General features: G+C 40.4%; 1 protein-coding gene across 5 annotated transcripts in view; it reads right to left on the bottom strand.

Annotated features, from left to right (window-relative positions):
* The window catches only part of Fam135a (family with sequence similarity 135 member A), a 69,953-nt gene extending 60,778 nt beyond the window's left edge, over nucleotides 1-9,175 (bottom strand). For 4 of the 5 annotated variants that reach the window (XM_051204592.1, XM_051204590.1, XM_051204591.1 and 1 more), the window contains exons 1-2: nucleotides 9,072-9,175; nucleotides 7,548-7,636 (exon numbers count right to left, since the gene is read on the bottom strand). The gene's annotated coding sequence lies outside the window, so the exon portion shown is untranslated. The remainder of the gene's footprint in view (nucleotides 1-7,547; nucleotides 7,637-9,071) is intronic. The other variant, XM_051204589.1, reaches the window with a different exon arrangement.
* Nucleotides 9,176-16,021: the final 6,846 nt, after the last annotated feature.

Genomic DNA, 16,021 nt, shown 5'->3' on the forward strand with positions numbered 1-16,021 from the left:
TTAACCCATTTATATTAATCTGTTTTGGCTCATTTTTTTTTAAAACTTTTCCTTCATTCTGTATGTCCAATTCCCTGTGTCTTTCTGGCATGTCTCTAAAGTAATCTGTGGGGCTAGAGTCTTCCTCTTTTTCCTCTCTCTCTCTGGAAATTCCACCTATCTTTCCTGCCTAGCTATTGGCCATTCAGCTCTTTATTAAACCAATCACAGCAGTATATCTTCACAAAGTATACAAATAACCCACAACGCTTTACCTACTACCCTGTAAAATTAGGGAGTCACTACATAGTCTGGTTCTGAATTCCCAATCTTTGTACTACTTCCTCTAAATAATTCAACTGGAAACAAGTGCTACCAAATCTAGCCTTACTACTCTTTTACATCTAAAACATAAACTTTTGTAAAGTTACTGTTTACTGAGTTATACCTATGAACAGTCTCATGGAAGGTACTTAAATTTAATTTAGGGACTATTAAGATACCAATATTAAAGATTCCACAAATAGAAATTATTTTTTCTCCTATCTAAAAACAATTTGGAGAATGTAATTACAATACAGGTATGTTGAAAACAGGCGTGGATGAATAAGCTCCTTTATTAGTGTATATTTAGAATTTCCCTCTATTCCAATCCCTATACCCTGCTATGCTATTTTTTATATTGTTGCTCTTTCCCTTAACTACTTCCCTTTTCACCGAGCAACCTTATAAAGAAATAGGTATGTACAAATATGCAAATGATGCTTATAGATCGCTGTGACTGGCACTGTCATCTTCTAAAGCACAGGCGGTTTTATTTTTATGAAAAAAAGGTAACAAAAGAGCTTAAGGAAAAGGTAAAGGGGTGAAAAGAGAAAATTTGAGGACTCTCAGGTTCACTGACCATGTTTGCGATTCTCTGCCACAAACTAGTCTGTTTCCATCGAGGAAGTGCTAAGAAAATGCTGCTTCCTTCGATCCTTTCTGGCTGTCTACAAGAGGAACCCAATATTTTCTGTGATCTCCATTTCATCCTTGGCGGCAATTATTAGTGGTAAAACATTCTCAAGAGGAAACTGGAGGCCATCTTTCCCCACAAAGGTGAAATCTTACTTTTAAAAGTTGTCAACTCACTAAAAAATGAATGACAAAAACTGTGCATTGCAAACCAAATTCATAAAGTGCAGATTCATTCTACAGATTAACAAACTGATTTCTAATTTATGTAGTTTTATGCCACTCACAAGAGAAGTCCTGATCTGTCCCTTCTCAAGGGACAGACTTTGAAGATCCCAATGGAAGGCCTCACCCTCCCTGGGGAGCAGAAAGAGGATAGGATAAGGAGGGGTGGGGACAGGGGAGAGGGGGGAGGGAGAGGGAACTGGGAATGACATGTAAAACAAGCTTGATTCTAATTTAAATTTAAAAAAGAGAAATTACAATGTTTCAAAAATGTTTGGAAATAAAAAAGGACATCTCAAAAACAATTTTAAAAAAAGAAATTGCTAGAAAGGACTTCTTTCCTTTTAGCTCAGTTCTGCACAGGGTGCTCTCCAGTGCAAACGCCTTTCTGTAGTCACGACAAGCCATGAACATCACAGCCTTTGAACAGTCTGGGATGGCTCAGAGCCCATCACTTGATCCTGGCCTCTGAAGCTATCCGAATCAGCTGACTTATCTGAGACTAAATGGTTTACTCTTCTAGCCCTGGAAAAATAGAATACAGAATTCAGTAATCCACAGACCAATCAAACAGGAACCTGCTCTGCATGATTTCCTAAACCACCAACAGATAATTCAGCTGAGCCCAATCTAGACAAGGCGACGACTCTGGTACTCAGTGAGAAATTCATGCTGAAAAGCCCTCAGGGAGACCAAAAAAAAAAAAAAAAAAAAAAAAAGATTCCCCAGCCCCACCAAGCAAATCTCATCATAGGATCATAGGAAGGGAGGAAAAAAAAAAAAAAATTACTTTGTGATACCTCAGGAAAAGTTAGCTTTCTCTCAAAGGGGGTTAAAAAATCTGAAAGTTATTCTTGTTCTTTCTGAAATGCTCTGTCCCACATGGAGACCACAACAAAGAAGTGTTTAATGTGACTGGAGAACTGATTTCTTAATTTAACCTCAGTCTAACATGAAAGCCATGCTACATTCCCCACTGCAATGGTCTGGCCTATAGAGAGTGGCACTATTAGGAGGTGTGTGAGGCCTTGTTGGAGGAGGAGTGCACTGTGGGGGCACACGTGCTCAAGCTCCACCCAGTATGGGTCAGCGTTCACACCCTGCTCCTGAGGATTAAGATGTACAACTCTCAGATCCTTCTCCAGCACCATGTCTGCCTGCTTGCTGCCTTGCTTCTCTATGTGATGATAAGGGGCTAAAACTCTGAAACTGTTAAATGTTTTCTTTTAAAAGAGTTGCCATGGTCATGGTGTTTCTTCACAGCAACAGAAACCCTAAGTAAGGTACCTACTAAGCATAGCTTTATTGTGCTGATACTACTTTAAGCATTATATGTACAGCATTAAAAATATTAGGGTCAGACATGGCACTACACTCAAGAGGCAGAGGCAGTAGATCTCTGTGAGTTTGGGGCCAGACTGGTTTACATGGCTAGTTCCAGGCCTGCCAGGCTATACAGTGAGCTAGCTCTGTCTCTAAAAACAACAACAACAAAAGGAGTGTACTCAAATATGCTGACATATATAATGGATTTTGAAGATTTAATATAAAAATCGTGTAAATATTTCATTTTTACATGGACACATGTCTTAGTCAAGGGTTCTATGACCAAAAAGCAAGTTGGGGAGGGAAGGATTTATTTAGTTTATACCTTTTTATCACTGTTCATCATGGAAAGAAACCAGGACAGGAACTCAAACAGGACGGGAACCTGAAGGCAGGAGCTGATGTAGAGACCATGAAGGGATGCTTCTTACTAGCTTCCTCCCCATGGTTTACTTAGCCTGCTTTCTTATAGACCTCAGGACTACCAGTCTGGGGAGAGCCCACAATAGGCCGGCCCCTCCCCCATCAAGCACTAATTAAGAAATATCCTAGAGCCAGATTTTATAGAGGCATTTTCTCAGATAACTCCAGCTTGTGTTAATGATGTTAGAATAGCATTACCTCAATGCATCTAATAGCAATGAATATAAAGTTTGTGCCAATTTCCTTGGGTTTCTCTAAAGAAATTATTAGAAAGCCTTAAAAAGGAGGAATCCTACAAGTCTTCAGAATGCTGTTTTCTTATAACAAAAATTTCTTTTAATAACCCTGTTTGTAGTCCAACAAGTAGTAGGAAGATGGGCCTCCTGATGGAAGGAATGCTTAACTATCCTGAGTTTCAGTCTAAATTTAGAACACTAAATTCACATAGCTACTTTGCACTAATCTTGACTAGGTCATAAACCACAGCATATATACTGAAAACAATCAGCTGGTGACATCTGGATTTGCAGTCTTTGTATCAAGCCTGCTGTCATGTGTAAATTCTGGTCATGTGATTACGCATGTACTGGCTGGCTGATTCTGAGTATTCGAACAAATCTAATGTCTTAGGTTTGTATTCCTTTTTAGGCTGGCTGAGGCCATGACACCCTATCCATGTTTGTGTAAGCTTCTTGCAGGAGCCAGCCATGGTCAGTACTGGATCATAACCTGCCCTCAATGGCCCAGCCAAGCTGGCGTGCAGTAACCTCCAAAGATCACCACCCTCAGATAGCTTTTAACCTTTTCTTATTTTACTCAGAAGCACCTGTATGTACATACTCTCAGCAGTAAAGTCACTCATTCAAAAGGATGACTCACAGCAAAACTGAGTTCATGAGAGGTGTTACAAATAAACAGGGCACATTAAGGAAGGAAAATCATATATCTATACATTTCCCCCGGCATTCCTCATTTATCAAAAGTAATCTCTGAACTTAGTACTTTACCAGCCATTTGCACACTTCGTGAATTACACAAAATTTAAAAATACAGAATTAGGTTCTCTTCTTTGGCCAGGGAGGGGAGAGAGGACAGAACATCCAGAGGAAAGGGAAGAGCAATTTGACAGACATGTTTTGGGAAAGCTTTGTTCTCCACCGGGGATACCAAATATAGACCAAACAGCAGAGTAAAATAAAAGCAAATGTAGGCACTTACAACTTGGCCCAGAAACTTCTGTATTGGTAGCTCTAGTTATGCTATTTGATTTATTTCTCCTCTAAGTCTAGAAATTAAGGTTCAAAATGTTTGTTTCAATGTCACATAGAAGGGAAACAGTGAAAAAGAGAAAGAATTAAAATGTGTTCAACCCCACTGCCTGTATTTGGACTTATAAACAGCTATTAGAAAGGAAATACACTACTACTAATATTAGAACTGACATATTAAGTAGACACTTAAAAAAACAATAAAAACACTGTGGCTATTAGAAAACTGTGTCAGTGGCATAAAAGGGGGCTGCAAATTTTAAGAAATACAATAGGATGCATTGGTTAATTTTAGAGTTATTCTGTTTCCTTCTGTACATGAGAAGGGAGTAAACAAAGAGCTTTTCATGTGACAATGGACTGGACAATAGGAATACCCAAATTAATAAAGCAGTTCATGCAAACCTTTTAATGCTACATTAATGTAAAAACAATTCTGCCAACACTGTAGGATGGAATGCCTTTGAATAAGTCACGCTATTACAAATCTTTAGAAAGTCAGAAGAGTGAAAGTTACAAAAGCGGAGTGAACCACAATGGTCATCTGATGTCTAGCCAGTTCAAGGGTGTGTTTAACAGTGCTTCAAATATTTTTTTTGGTTGCCTCAAGAGAAAACAATACTCAGAGTGAAAAGAATAGAATCACAACTTTCTATAAGAATATTGCAAGAAACGTTTTCTTGACGTCCTATGCCTCCTTGTAGTTGTTATTCTACTAGGAACTCTGACTCCAGACCTGGATTCTAATTCAGATGTAAACCTGTTTTCTCAAATGGAAATAGATAATATACAGAAAGCACTAAATGTGGTGTTTGGTGCATGATAATCAATAAATAGTGGACCTGTGATTTTTTATCATTAATTTTTGGTTTTTTGTTTGTGTGTTTGTTTTTTGAAACAGGATTTCTCTGTATTTTTTGGAGGCTGTCCTGGAACTCAGTCTGTAGACCAAGCTGGCCTGAAACTCACAGAGATCCCCCTGCCTCTGCCTCCTAGGTGCTGGGACTAAAGGCGTGTGCCACCAACACCTGGCTAATCACTAATTGAAGATATTGAAGGAAATATCTATTCAAAATAATGCTGATCAAGTAAAACAAGTTATAGTTTTCAAGTGTATGGTTTGAAAAATATCTTCATTTATAGGACAGGGGACTTTAAAAGCAGAATGCTTAGCTTCAATTAAAATCCAAGGAAGATCTTGGCAAAGGCTGGGGGAAAAACCTACTGAAGATTTCAATTAGATACTCAGAGAATCTTTTTCACTGATTTCACTCCTAACATCTCCCTGGCTCACCTGTATCAGGACTCTTTCAAAACTCCCCTGCAAGCATTACATTATTGTATGGTGGCAAAGTAGTTACGAATTTTCCATAAAGGAGCTGCCTAAAGCCTGTATTCTAACTTTGTCCACGGATGGGGGACTACTGTTAAGTCTTAAAGCTGAGTAAGGATGACAGCAGTCTGAAAATCTGGAGCTCTCAATTCCAAAAGACAAAAGTGATGGTTGGGGGTACCATGAAGTGATAGGTGGAGGTACACAGGCTTTCATGGTCTTACACTGAGGTGATAATCCCTGATTGTGTTACTTATACATGACAGGGAGCAGCATATCCAAGTCTAACTTACTGGCAACTTGAACACTTCCATGTCTGGTGTTGAGTCACCACAGCTCTAACAACAGTTACGAATGCTGTCCTTGCATTCTATAGGGCAACCTCAAGGGATTCAATAAAGGAATACCAATTCTAGGTCAGACTAAATTAACTGTTGCTAAATGAAACAACAGAAATGTTCTAGGTGCCTATCAGGAACCCACTCAATTTGGTCAAACCCAAATTTTATATTCACAAGATACTTAGAAATAATTTTTGTATCATGATTGGCCTGGCAAAACTACATAAAAGCAAATATACACTATCATCTTCTCAGAATGGTTCCTTAGTTGAAAGATAATCCACAAAGGTGGTTTCATAAAATCAAGAACTAGGTTATCTAAGTAGTAAATATCCTTTAATGGCACAGTATACCTGGTGCTTTTACATATCTATAAGGAGGTCAAGTTCTATTTTAGCATGCCCTTGATAACTAAACATGGGTACACGTTAAAAACTTCCAATCTTTAGAACATGCAACCACTGGGGAGGTGCCTCACTAACCTCCTGAAAACATGCATACCTAATGACATGTGCACTGAACTAAAAGCCTCAGGATCCAGTAAGAATGTGCTCTCTATCACGACTCTGCATCTGGTTCCTATTCATTTCTCAGCCTTCTTCCTACCACTCAAAACAAGCTGCCCCCACTCACTTTACACATCTAGGCTGTCTCCACTCACTTACTGAAATAAACACATGCACAGGTCACACAGTTCACTGAGTGGCTCTTTCCTCAATACTTCAATTCAAAGCAAAGGAAATCCTTGCCTTTTCTATCTCCTAAACAATCTCTCATGACCCAGAAGTCTCCAGGGCCAGGGCCTACAGTTTACAGAAATTAAAGTGAACATAAAAGACAACAACTAGAGAGTAACTAAAGATAGACTTCTTGTAGTTCCTTTGAGTATCTACTCCTGGAAAAGAGAACATTTTTATCTTTTTTACACCCCCGAGTGATGCAGTATCTGCTCATTGTGTCTGAACATTAACTAATTTAAGCCAGTCCATAGTTCACTAGTATTCTACTGGGTATTACATAGAAAAAACAAAACAAAAACTGTTTAACTTGATCTTAAGGGATTTAAGTAGTCAACTTTATTGTTTGCAAACAAAAAGCAAACAAACAAACAAACAAAACCCTGTGTATTTACACAGTAATTTCTGTCTGTGGTGGACCTAAGCATGTTTAAATGACAGGATGGGCTGACTACAGACAGATTACTGGGTTGCCAGCATTGCTGTCACCACATTCTACAGGTGGAGGTGAGGAAGATGCTAAGTGGCTTCTACAAACTACTATGGAGTTACACAAGGGTTCAAACCTCTTGACATTTAGTCCTGTGCCTGCTCTATAACACAGACCCCTTATTTAATTTCAAAGAAAATAAAAGTAGTTCACTGTAATACTAAGAATGTGTAGCTGGTGGATTTCTAATGGATTAATTCCCTAGGAATGAAAAGACCTGCTTTTAGAGGAGAGTTAAGCACCTTTGAGAAATAGCAATGATTTTATTTGCATTTGAAAAAAAGCATTTAAAATGTAGGTGTAGGATGGATTCTTCACTTCACATGGGGAGAGCTAACTCCAGGCCCTTCTGCTATGTGTAAGCTACCTTGAAAAAGGAGGGTTTGTTTTTGTTGTTGTTGTTTGTTTGTTTGTTTTTGCCTTAGTATTTCCCTTCTTAAAATAAAAATAGAAAGATTTAATTCCTACCTGGCATAGATAACATAAGGAAGAATTTATTGTTTGTGGGCTGCTTTGAGATTCCAGAATGAAATACATAATCCAGGTGGTCTTCAACCCTAGAATAAAGGCAAACTTTACTGACAATAATTGCCTGAGCAGATGCCTCCAGAATTTGATACTACACTATTATCAACACAAACAAAAGTTTTCCTTAAATTAGATCTGGCTCAAAATGAAAGGAAGAAAGGTTCCCAGTTTTTTTTTTTTTTTTTTATATTATTAAGTTCTTTTGCCCAATTCAAAAGATTAATGATTCTATTCTCTTTTGTTCCTCCCCAGTGGGCAGTTATCCTATTCCTGTTAGCAGAAACCGTAGACATTTACTAAAGAGAACAGACTCAAAATGATGCAACCAGCCGTTAACAGTTGAGTGTAAACACCAAATCAATGCATTTTATATAGCATTTTTTTTTGTTAAATTTCATTTCATATTTGTTCCTGGACAACTATATTTACCTGAGCTTTTGCCAAATCTTACCTCTTTATAAATGACCAGGCTGTTTCTCATAAAATGAACTGGATATGTTTCTTAAAGATTCAATAAAGTGTACTGCTATTCTTTAGATATTATAAAGAGAAGAAAGACGAAATTGATTTCTCTGGAAGCTGAACTAAGGATATTGGGCAAGCATATCCCCAGGTTCCGTGGGAAGAAGAGAGAAGAGCATGTAACAACTCTTTAGGGATGTAATAAAGAGTAAAACAAACGGACCGAATGAAAAGGTTCCATCCAAACAAATAAGAAAAAGGAGTTTTACAGACGAAAAAGAACAAAACCACCCAAGATTAGAGAGTAGAAACATGTTCAGCACGGAGGTTTAGGGGTCGTTAGACAGAAAGCAATGAAGCAGGGTACCAGAGGAGAGAGAGGTAAGAGAGTGGGGGCCTCTAAAGGCAAGGTGGAACACAGAAAGAACACAGGCGCAAAGGGATGCTTAAGAAAAAAACAAATCAAGCAAGCAAAAAAGCCCCCCTCCCACCAAAAAAAAATATTAAAGAAAAGAAAAAGAAAGAAACAACCCACCCTCCCACAAGTCAATAACTAACAAAAGAGCTACGACGAAGTACCAGAGGCGAAAAACAGTGTCGACAGTCGGAAAACTGGTCCGCGGTGGCCAAGAGGTACCGACCGGGGGGATGCAGCGGAGGGAAGCAAATCGCGCAGAGCAGACCGACAACCAGGGGCCACCCGACTCGCTGGAGAGGGGGAGGAAGCGGGCGAGGGTCGCAGGGCCGGGCGGCGAAGACGGAGCGGGGCGACGTGCGGGAAGGGCCGGCGGGGAGCACCGGGCTGCGCGCCGCGCCCCTCGCGTCCCCGCCGACCTTCAGCGGGCCCAGGACCCGGCAGCGACCGCCGGCAGCCGGCTGAGGCCAGGGCGTGAGAGCCGGGGCAGACGACGAGGCCGCTTCCTGTGCGGCCCCGGGGGAAGAGGGACCCGAAGCGGGGTCGCGGGGGGCCGGCGAGTCGCGCCGCGCAGCGAGGGGGCTCACCTCTCGGGGCGCGCGGCCTCCGCTCGCGCCTGTGCGTTGGAGGAGCTCGGCGTCCGGCTGGAAGGCGTCCTCACCCGGCTCAGCACCATCCCGCCCCGGGGCCCCCCCTCACATCGCCATCGCAGCACCCGCAACGCAACCACCGCGAGCCAGGAGTCAGCTCGTCACGGGCGCTCGGCTGCCGGCCCGCCGCCGCCGCCGCCGCCGCCGCCGCCGAGCATGCGCAGTCGCCTGGGTCCCCCGAGGGAGCGCGGCGGGCGAGCGATACCTGCGTTCAACAGGTCCCCGGCCCGCGGCCCCGCCCCTGGCGCTCCCCCCCACTCCCCACGCCCCGCCCTCTCGCGAGCGAGGCCACGCCCCCTCGGGCTCCGCGCCCCGCCCCCTTGGAGCCACACACAGATTTTTCAAGATTTGCTCTCCTTGCCCGGCTCGCGCTCCCGAGTTCCCGCGAGAGCGGGAGGCTTGCGTCAATAAGAAGCGCTGAGCTCCCCCCCCCCCGCCCCCGGCGCGGTGGGAGTGAGGGGCAGCGTTGGGGGCGCTGGCCGAGCCGTAGGGGAGGCGGGAGAGGCTGGAGGGGACGGTGTAAGGCTGTGGAGCTGGCTGTCTCCTTCCCGTCTCTCCTTGCAGGGCAATAATAGGCAAGGAAGCTGCTGAGGGTCCCGGCTGCCCTTTCGGGGCTCATTTGTGGTTGCGGCGATGCGCGGATGCTGATCCATTAGCTTCCTGATGGACGGCGTCTTCTCTAAGTCAATAAATAGACGCTTGCAGGTCTTGAGCTCACAACCATCAGTCCTTCACTGATTAACCCCATCCTCCGTTTCCCACTGCCCCAGCAGAACATTTCATAGCGCGTTCAAGTTTCTGTGTGTGACTAAAGCAGGGCTGCGGAACATTTCCCCAACGGATAAAAATTGGGAGTGCGGGTGGTGGTGATAGTCACGCACGACGTGAGTGGACGTGAGGCCACTGATCCAAAAATAGTTAAAAATGGCAACTTCTGTGTGCATTTTGCTACACTAAAGATGAGCGGAACCTTTCTGTTCTCTCGGCAGAAGTAATGTTGCCTTGTACTTTAGGCCATTTTACCCATTGGCTTTTCTGAACAAATTTTAAACAAGGATTGGAATGCTTCCATTGCCTATAGCCAGTCTGTTAACACTTGCAAAGATGACTCTTGGTGCAGTCATTCTTGTCTCCTATAGACAGAGTCATAGATACTAAGATGGTAAGTGAGTTTTGGAAGTTATATTTCTTTTAACAGCAAATATACTGAAACGGAAGAAAGCAAAGATTAAGTATAACACTTTCTTCATGGGTACATCAGCTACAAGTCCAAAGGATACATGTATCCCTTCATAATTTTGTGATGTTATTTCATGACTTCATGGCCATGATCGTTTTGGAAAAGGCATGATACAAGCCAATCCTCCAGTTAAAAGGAAAGTGTCTGGCTGTGTTGCGTGGTTGCACTTGACAGGCTGAGGCCAGCCAGGGCTACAGAGTGACACCCTGTCTGAATAAGTGAATGATTTCCTTTTCTTTTAAAGCTGATTATGTTACTTGCATCTAGTTGTTGAATGGAGATAGATGAGGAGTGAGAAGACTTTACTGCTTGATCTAAGTGACTGTATTAAAAAGAGAAGATTGGAATCAAAATAAAAGAAATGCAGGTTTAAAATGCATGTGCCATAGTCTTTAATAATATATTACCAAGGAAGCCCTGATACTGCATAATTGATTAAACTGCAAGTAGTTTTTGATACACAGCGTGAAAATGTGCAGTTACTTCTGGATTGCAACTCAGATTATTTGGGTTTTCCAAGTGACAAAGCATTTGCTTGGATCAGAACCTGTCAGACAGGAGACATTCCTCCCACCACCAGACCTCTGAATCACTCCTGAAAAGTATAATTATCTAGGATCAAGTGACAGCAATGACATGACTTCATGAATTATGCTATGCTTTATATGCCTAAAGCTTACCACTTTTTTTTTTTGCAATGTGATATTTATGCTAATTATCACTAGCTTTGTGATAGCAAACACATCAGGGCAACTATCTCATTCTGCTGACTCATGCCTCATCTCAAGTCCTGATCTCTTAGTCAATTCCAGCCACATAATCTTCTGGCTGCATCAGACTGGTTTTCTTAGGTAGTCTGATGAATCTTCTTGTTCACTGTAGCTCAGGCAGAGCTCTGACCACTTCCCTTTTCCCTTTGTGCAGAGACCTGGCTGACAGTATGTCTTACAGATTCACTTACCAACCCTAGAACCTCCAGTCTCATAGGATGTTTTCCTGTGTCTCCCATCTATTTTATTTCCATATCGTGTTAGTTTCCAAATGCATCTCTATTTTCAAATGGTTGTCAACTCCAAGGAAAAGCCTGACTTGGGGAAAAAAAAAAGGAAAAGCACTTCTAGTAAGATCAGAGAAAGGGATTTAAAGCATACTATTAATGGAAATGAAGGAGTTTTGTCAACTTTAAATTGTTCATTTTATGACAAGATTATCTGATAAGATTGTTTAAAATAATCAGCCATGCAACTAATAAGTTAAGGTTATTAAACATTGATTTATTATTAATTAAAAACTGCATAAAAGAAAACTCATATGTATCAAATTAAACCATTCTTTTTATGTGTATCATTTTTCATATTAGCTTAACATTAAAATCAGTGTTCTTGCCTCTTCAATTAGAGTTTTTTTTAAAGCTGTGTACTTGTTTTCAGTTCATGAATTCATTAGCTAATTTAAAATTTTAGATGTATTGTCTTCTGAAGATCTGTGACTTTATAAAATTTTTACCACTTTCTGATCTGTAGACAGTCATAATAGACTATTTCATCGGTGTATTGGAAAATGTATTCCTTCAAAGATATTTTTAGAAAAGAAAGATCCTTGCTTTTGAATATTTCTGTTCTTAAACAGGTTAATTGAATTTCTAGGCAATATCTATAATTATTGCTACACATCCCTTAAAAATGCATACAACTTGGGATTGGAGAGATGACTCAGTGGTTAAGAGCACTGGCTGCTCTTCCAGAGGACGCCAGTTCAATTCCCAGCACCCACATTGAGGTTCACAAGTGTTTGTAATTCCAGTTCCAGAGGATCTGACACCCTCATACAGATGAACATGCCAGTAAAACACCAATGTTCACAAAATAAATAAAAATTTTAAAGATACACACAGCTCTAAACTCCAATGTCCAAACAGAATGCAAAATTAAACATTTAAAATTTCTTTTCAATAAGAAGGTTCTTTTTTTACAGTTCTAAGTTTTACATTGGAACCATCACTATAAACCATCACAGTAGCCAGAAAAGCCACAACAATAAAATTACATTTTTATGTTCTAGCTCTCATTAAGCTGAATTTCCTTTATTATCAACTTCAAATTTGTTTTTCCCTTATGTTTTCTATTTTTGAAACATATTATGAGTTGCTGAATTTATCTAGGTTGCAGAGAAAGCAAACCATATAGTATCATAAAGAACGGTAATCTAGTTTTTCATTTTTTTCCAGCCAGATACTAAGCAGGCCCTGACTCTACTTAGCTTCCAAGATCAAACAAGGTTGGTCAATGGCATGGTCATTGACTAAAAATTCCGTTCCATCTTGAAAGGCTATTTAAATCATTTTTCTAATTTAAAAAATGCAATTTAAACTAATCTAGATCAGTAGCAAATTAACAGCTTCTAGGTGACGCCATTTGTAAAAACATCTTGAACAAGAAATTTGCCACACACTTCCTTTTGCAGACTCAGGGAAAATAGCCTTGGTGATGGGTTTTCCTTTTTGTACCATGATCAGAATGTAAGACTACTTAGCAACTAGGTGTGTGTGTGTGTGTGTGTGTGTGTGTGTGTGTTATAACATTCACTTTTAATCCCAGAACTTGGGAGTCAGATGCAGGCAGATCTTTGTGAATTCAGGGAAAGTCTATTCTATATAGAGGGTTCCAGACCAGCCAGGGCTACATAGAGACCCTTTATTTTAAAAAAAAAAAAAATTAACAGTAATGATTTTGCTACCAATTTAAAAATATTTTTCCACTTCTTTGTTGGTTTTATATGATTCTATAAATACTTGTTGAGATTGAAATGTATAGATAGGAAAATTTACAGGTGTCATATAACCAATATCTCTTTATTTTCCTTTTACCGAGTAAGTCCTGGAGTCCTAATGTGCCATAGTGACTACAGGTAATATTAATTTATATGCTTGAACCTTGCTGAGATTACATCTTCAGCATTTTCAGCACACGCAAATCTGTGAAATGTTAGTTAACTTAGCTGTAATCATGTTACTGTATGCTAAAATATCACATTTATGTCTTGAATTTTATATGTCAGTTATACCCAAATTAAAATCCTCATTTTTTTCTTGCTTCTAGTCTCCTTCCCTTCTCCTTCTTTTCCTTGTATTTAACATCCTTTGGTATCAGGTTTATACCAACTTTGTCAAATAAATTTGGAAATGGTTTTTAGTTTTTTAGACCACCCTTATTTGATCTTGGAAGCCTGTTTATTGCTTTACCAATATAATCCTAATCATTTTTTGTTTTTCTATGCTACCTAGCACTTAATTTTTCTTCTTATATCTGAATGTAGCTGTTAGTTAAGACATAAAGCATATGTTTGTAACAAGCATAGTCAAAAAGCATAGGGATTATGGCAAAAAATTCTACATAGGTAATAATCTGCATTTTAAGGAATATATTTCTATATAAAAACTCATGCTTTTGTATATGTACATATATACATGCATGCATGCATGTACAACCATCCAACCTATCTTTGTCCAATCTGAAAGCATGATTTTTCTTCTTTATGGCTTTCAAGCCACATCACTCACTGCTTTGCCACTGAATCGTAGTATTGCTTAGGTTACGAATTTTAGTTATGTTTGATGAAATTCCTTATTTCTCATTGTTTTGAAACATTTGCTTTGAAAATTTTGTTATCATTTTGTTTAAAGAATGGTAAACACCTATGTCACAAGTTTTGACATCTGTATGTTGTTTTATATATTCAAACCACACCAGTCATGAATTTGCTATGCAGGGTACATGCTAGTAGTATTAATTTAAAAGGAAAACCAAAAAACAATACTATAGTGGGCTGGAGATACAGCTCAGGACTTAAGAGCATTTGTTACCCTTGGAGAGGACTGGGTGGGGTTCAGTTCCCAGCAACCACATGGGTTCCCAACACCACAATCATCCATCATTCTGGTTCAGGGGATCTGATACCCTCTTCTGACCTCTGAAGGCACAAGGCATGTACTTGATTCACATACACACATGCAGGCAAATATCCATACCCATAAAATTAATATATCTTAAAAGAATTAGTGTATATGCAATATACTTTATTAGTAGTTTTGACTCTTCCAGACAAATGCAACATAATGTAATAGTTCTTCAGAACAAATGACTCCATCTCAGTTTTGATTCGCTTGTGCTGCTCTGAGAAAATCTCAATCTAAAAGCTCGCCTGTAAAATGGTAAAAATATTGGCAACATATTGTGATGTTGTGAGCATTGTCATGCACAAAAGCACACAAGCGGTCTTTGGCTTAGCACTTAACCACACGGAAAGAATTCAATAGAAAACTAACTCATTTGATTTTTAGGAAGACTTTTTTTTCTAAAATAAATTTCCTCATGCCTTCACCTTTAGGAAATTCTTCTGTGTTTGTGTTCTTATAAATCAGAGTTCTTACCTCTCAAGTGGGTGAGACTGTGTTGTGGTTGCTCCTGTGAAAAAGTGGGGTGCAGGGGAGGCACTACCCAACCTGCTGTCTCTCTCTCACCCTAGACTCTTCTCTGTATGCATGTTTGGTGGGAGGAGGGTGATGGAAAGACTGCCACTTGGCATGCTTGCAACACCAGCTGCCAGAAGGAAAGCAAGCCAGTGAGTCAAGTGGTTTAGACGGAGAGGCACATGGTCAGGACTCGGATACCAGCAGAGGCGGAGCAGCTCATTTTTCAGTCCTGTTTCATTACACACTGTCACATTGCCTTTCTCACTTCATGCTCTTGAAGTCAGAAGGCGGCTTTGTGCTTGATGGCAAGCCTTCGCCACTTCATCAAGATTGAGGCAGGCAAACGTGACCTTTTATAACAAACAGGGCAATGCCATAAAAGAGAGAACCAGAAAAAAAAAAAAAAAAAAAAAAACGATTGTGTTAAAACAAACAATGCATCTTTCTGGGCGTTTGGGCACTCAGCCTTTGAAGTATTGGAAAGATGGAGACAGATTTTCCAGAACATTCGGCCTTTAGCTGCAGCACCCAGGGCAGATTACTGGTTGCTAAAATATGAATATAAAAACACCTGACTCACCAGATTATTTCCTAGAATAGTTAGCTGGGTGGAGGCTCAGCAAGTTAATAACTAAACCCAACCCTCAAGTCTGTTGGCAAAGGGCATATTTAAGCTTAATGATGTTGTATCCACCCAGAAAGATAAACGAGGCTTTGATATCCTGCTCTGTCCAGTGGGGAGAGGAAAATGACTCACGAGCCACCTGGGACACAGAATGAGCGGCCTGTATTGCACATATTTTGGAAGGTGAGTCAAGGTGCTAAACCAGTCTTCCAGAGACGGCACTAAGTAAAGCCTGGGGCAGATGATGATTCAAGAGATGAGACTGTCAAAAATTGTGCAAGAGAACCATCAAATTGAGCAAGTTAACCTTTCTAGTATGCATATGCGAACCAAGTGCTGGTTTGGAAAAAGAAAACCTAGGTAAACATGTCGTGTCGACAGCCCTGTAAGGGTTTCTATCTAAATGTGGTGTTAAGTCACCTAAAGTATGAGACGAGTGTGCCCCAATGTCTGGCTGGCACATACCATACACATCTCTCCCTTTGTCTCCCATCTTTGCCTATTGTCTTACACATTTTCGATTAGTCAGAGATGGTCTTTTGATAGAATTT

The sequence above is a fragment of the Phodopus roborovskii genome, unplaced genomic scaffold (assembly GCF_943737965.1).
Source record: "Phodopus roborovskii unplaced genomic scaffold, PHOROB, whole genome shotgun sequence".
Classification (NCBI taxonomy): domain Eukaryota; kingdom Metazoa; phylum Chordata; class Mammalia; order Rodentia; family Cricetidae; genus Phodopus; species Phodopus roborovskii.